The sequence below is a fragment of the Bidens hawaiensis genome, unplaced genomic scaffold (genome assembly GCF_021521415.1).
Source record: "Bidens hawaiensis isolate Kalapana, Puna unplaced genomic scaffold, B.hawaiensis_p1.1 tig00006109_1, whole genome shotgun sequence".
NCBI classification, from domain to species: domain Eukaryota; kingdom Viridiplantae; phylum Streptophyta; class Magnoliopsida; order Asterales; family Asteraceae; genus Bidens; species Bidens hawaiensis.
The window spans coordinates 87,141-92,466 of record NW_027491407.1 but is presented as its reverse complement, the minus strand read 5'-3'; the positions used below and the strand labels follow the sequence as shown (position 1 = coordinate 92,466).

The 5,326-nt window shown below is 39.2% G+C and overlaps 1 pseudogene; it reads left to right on the top strand.

Moving 5' to 3' along the window:
• Positions 1 to 239: 239 nt before the first annotated feature.
• Positions 240 to 762, top strand: LOC143631567 (14 kDa proline-rich protein DC2.15 pseudogene; annotated as a pseudogene).
• Positions 763 to 5,326: the final 4,564 nt, after the last annotated feature.

The following is a 5,326-nucleotide window of genomic DNA, read 5'->3' as shown; positions in this document are numbered from 1 at the left end:
CTGCCAAATGGACCAATTATTATAGATGTTTAAAGAATTACTTTTTACCGCAATGATCAGGCATTACACTCCCAACCAATGTAACTAGTACCGCATTCCTTCACATGCAAGTTGGGATCTTTACATTATCGAAAAACTTATCACGTAGATGCATGCTTCTCTCAGTATTATACTACCAAACTTCATCTATATAAACCCTAGAACCACATACTTATCCTCATACTCAAACCTGCGCACCAATGGCTTTCAGCAAATCTTCTACTCTCTTCCTAGCCACCAATCTCCTCCTTTGTAGCCACACAGGCATGCTTCACTTGTCACACTCCAGCTCTACCAGTGCCCACTCCTACTACTCCCAAGGGCAACTGCCCAAGAGACGCCCTGAAACTAGGGATATGTGCTAAGCTGCTCAATGACTCCGTTGGGACAGTAATCGGGAATCCGCCCGACCACCCTTGCTGCTCAGCCCTGGGCGGCCTTCTCGACCTTGAAGCGGCTGTATGCCTTTGCACTGCTTTGAAAGCCAATGTCCTTGGGATTAATATTAATATCCCTATCTCACTTAGCTTGCTTATTAACACTTGTGGCAAGGAGCTCCCCAAGGACTTCATTTGTGCCTAGAACTTAATGTCGATCGTTTCGGTAGCTAGACACAACAATATTGTCTACGGTTTTCCTTTTCCTAATGTTGTTTGGTTACTTTTCATTGTGATTTCCGAGTTTCATTTTCATTGCATTTCGATCATAGTTTCCGTGTTCGTTGAGATTCAACTAGGATCAGTTGTTCATGCCATTGTAGTACTTCTATTTTGTAATGTGTTGTGACCTTTTACTGATTTGACTTCTATGCATGTGATAATGGATTGTTTGAAACTTGTTCACGGGCTTAGAATATTGTTTACCCGTATTTATTTTTTAATATTTGTTGAATTGGTCGTAAGTAAAGGAGAGAAAACTATGATGATAAAGATAAATAAGTACTATTTAATTGAACTGGAAAGAGTAGTGATTTTTAGTGTAATTATAGAGATAGAGATGGAGGCCGTGCCGAAAATGCTTTTCCACGTTTGTGTATTTTTGTCTGCACATGTAATAAAAAATATTAGTTTTGGTGATAGGGCCGAGTAACACTCAAATTTATATGACATTTCATTAGTTAGTTACCAATACAAGTATAAATATTCTAAAGTTCACTAGAGTTAGCAACTTCCTTTATAAAGAATAAAACGAATCCATTGTTTCTTTTGCTTCATGTTAAAAATAAATACTTTTCTTTAGTTTATTAACTAACCGAATAAAAGTTTTATTTTTCTTTAACAAAAACCAAAATAATTAACAATCTAATGGAGAATTTTTTATATTTCATACAGTAATTACTATGCTTAACGTGTATACACAGTTTAATGCTTTCAAGGCTGCTTTGGTGTGGTTTAATGTCTATGCTACAATTTTTCATAATGATACCTAATCTTTAGTACTGTTGAAAAAAATGCATATATAAGAACGTAACACGTAAGTTTTTTGTCGAAATATGTTTGAACGTTGATTAGTCTAACAAATGAGGCATTACATCGCTAAAATCAGATTGTCCTATCAAAATGATTTTTTTCACGGTTTACATCTGCATCAATGCTGGGTTCACAATTTCACATTCGCGGAGGGAGTAGTAGCCTAGTAGGAAAACAAATGGACAATAAAAAGAGTATCGGATTCGTTTTATATATTCGCATAGATTGGGTCAATGGGTTTTAGACATTGGGCCTACAGATTATGGGCCTTAGGCGTTATTGTTTCTTTCCGGTGCAAACAAAATCTTTAAACAGTATATATATTATTAAGTCCAATAACTATTTTACAAAGGTGATGCTTGAAGTCCATATTTTGAGCCATGAATTATACCTTTTTATGGCCAACTTCAATGGTTTTGGTAGTACTTTCATCAAAATCATAACACATTTGTGATATTTTTAGAGTTTCACACATTAATAATTTGGTATATAATGTTTAATAAAAGGTGACGATGGGATTGTCACAAGTTTAAATAAAGTTGCGATAAGATTTGATAAGTGGTTGTTTGGTAGCCTCTTAATTATTCTCTTAAGAGGCTATCTTTGAATCGGTCAGAGGTATCGTGTGTTTGATTCATTTGAAAGACGCATCTTAATGTTTCATGAAGTCTCTTAATAGGTAAGTTTTAAAAACATGTTAAATGATTCAGATGCCACCGGTTAATCGGTTAGACCTCTTAATCATTCAACACAAGATTGCCAAACATTAGAGAAGAGTTAATTAATTTTATTGAATCCTTTCGTATTTGGCTAAAATGTTTAAACATTTTAAATTATTCTAACTATGGATATATGCATTTTGATAATGAAGTTGGATCATTGGTTAGAGGTTAACAGTCACAATTAAGTGTTTCATGTGATTAATAAAAATCAAATGCATGTTTATATGTATGGGTGTGTTATAAAAGTGCTTGACGAGTTTTATGATCATGTCATGTGTTTCAAATTTGTTTGCTTTCATATTTAGTTAAAAGGTTTGCATGATGGACCCCAACAACGTCAACAAAGGGGTGAAGTTGGCTAGCAACCTAATAGATACGACCAGTAACGCCTTGGTATGCACAGAGTTTGGTCAATTAATTGTCACATGCGATACTAGATTATATCGAGATTAATGATTATAGTCTAATTTACGATGAAAACTACGTAGTTTACATAGGCCGAGACGTGCAATACTTAAGTCAAAGATGGAAAATAAATATTTTAGATTGCTATTTTTTTTAATTGTAATCATTCAAATGGTATTGGACCTTTTGGCCGGTTGTATTCTTAATTTTTTTAATTAATAAGAACCCAAGCTAAAGCTTTTCTAGTGAAATGAATAAAATATGTTAGGGTTAATAACTTAAAACGTCTCGTTGCTATTACAAAAGTCGCTTTTAATACTTACCAATATATAGTGATACTTTTAAATACTAGTTTAACCATTAATCATGTTTCCCGCTAAAATATTGCCATTATTTTTTTTACAACTTATAGAGTTTTAGTTCACGTAAAACAGTTAAGTTTAGTCGTTATTTGTGAGTGGTTGGTCCATGCCTGTGTGTTGTCTTATGTTCTCCCAAACGTTGACGGTGGGAGCACAGGTTTGGTTTGATAGTCTGGAATCCAGGAGCATCGATGGCTACGAAGAACTGCAAGAGAAATTCCTTCGAAACTTTAGCCAGCAACAAAAGGTAATGAAAAACCCCAATGAGGTCCTACACATTCGAAGGAAAGATGAGGAAAAGGTGGAGCAGTTTATGGAAAGACATGCGGCGGAAAGTATGAACATCAAGGGAGTTTCGGAAATGATGAAGATAAGTGGCTTTATCAACGGAGTAAGTTTCTCCCAGCTCACGGAGAAACTGGGAGAAGACTTCCCTAGCACATTTGATCAACTCATGGATAGGGTAAGAGCCTTTGTCAAGGGAAAGGACACTGGTTCTAAGCTAAGAGAGTGGGAAGAAAAGAAGGAGATCTTCAAGCCGGGGGCTTAGGAGGGAAACATATAGGGGGAGCCCCAGCTACTTATGGGAGGTCCTTTGGGGAAGGGCTAAAATTTACTCCTTACAGGCCTCCCCACCCCCCGTCTTCCACTCTCTCCTACTAACCCCCTCCGCTCCCTACCTAAGCCAGGAAAGAGATCCCTCATCACATGTCTCTCCAGGGCAAAAGACTCGGGGCCGGGAGACGTAATGGTGATTGACAAAACCAAGTATGTCCCCAGACCCCCTGGTCCTGTGAAAAAACCTTACAGGCCCAACCCCAGGGGTACTGCAATTATCACAAAAGCTAGGGGCATACCACTGAAAATTGTGTGCAGCTAAAGAGGTTGTGGGAAGCCGCGTTGAAAGCAGGCCAACTGCCACTACCACCCAAGAAGTCTCCTTCGAAAGTTAAAGAGGAGGACAAAGACAAACACTTCGTGGACATGATTAGGAGGCGGGAAGGTGATGCAGAGTATAAGGAGAGAGCATCCAAGGTGGGAAAAATCGAGGCGTTCCCATCAAATCCCTCGTGGATGAATGTTCCTTTGTCGTTTTCGGGGTTGAGTAACGAAGATGCTAGGGAGATGCCACTAAACACATCAGCTAGTGTAGTGGGACACCACATAACACGTGTACACGTCAACGGGGGGAGTGGTGTAGAAGTCATGTATAAGCATTGCTTCGCCAGGCTCCAGATGGAGATCAGGAATCGATTAGAAGAAGATTTGTGCCCGTTAGTAGGGTTCTCGGGGAAGTTGTGAAACCCTTGGGCTCCTTAACCCTCCCTTTCAGCCTCAGAGATGGAGAAAAGGTCCGGACGGTATGTTTACGATTCTCAGTAGTAAGAGCTCCGTCAAAATATAACATCATACTTGGGAGCCCCGGAATGAGAGCCCTCAGAGCAAAAGCCTCCACACACACGGCTGCATAAAATTCCCCACCCCTAAGGGATTAGCTACTATACGCTCCTCAGCCGAGATCGTTGCGAGTGTGGGACTAGGGGATGAGCCGAAGAAGAAGCAAGAAAGAACAGAACAATGGGTCTTAAATGGGGAACATCCGGAGCAAACAGTAAAGATAGGGACCCTACTATCTGACAAAGGGAAAGTGGGATTGAAGGAACTTTTGTTAAGAAACACCGATGTGTTCGCATGGAAGCATGAAGATATGACAGGAATCCCACGAGATCAGGTACAACATAGCCTCAAAGAGTTCCACTAGATGGAACCCGTAAAACAAAAAAAAGAGAAATCTGGGGCCAGAAAAAAGTCAGGCTATTTTGGAAGAGACTTGGAAGTTATTGCAAGCAGGGATAGTGAGAGAAAGGTGAGATATCCCCAAAGGATATCAAACCCGGTAATGATAGCCAAATAGACAACAGTTGACGAATGTGTATCGATTTCAAGGACCTGAATAAAGCATGTCCCAAAGATGCCTACCCCCTACCAGAAGTAGAAAAGAAGATCGAATCTCTGGCCTAGTTCCCCCTAAGGTGTTTCTTGGACGCCTAAAAGGGATATCATCAGGTACAGATGAACCCTAAAGACAAAGAGAAGATGGCATTTTACACCGATGAGGGAACCTACTGCTACACAAAAATGACATTTGGGCTGAAAAATGCAGGAGCAACGTATCAATGGTTCATGGACAAACTTTTTGAAGAACAAAGGAAGAGGAACGTCGAAATCTATGTTGACGGCCTAGTCGTCAAAAGCATAAATGAAGAAGGAATGTTGTACGAAATCAGAGAGACGTTCCAAACCCTAAGAAGAGTCAACATGAAATAAA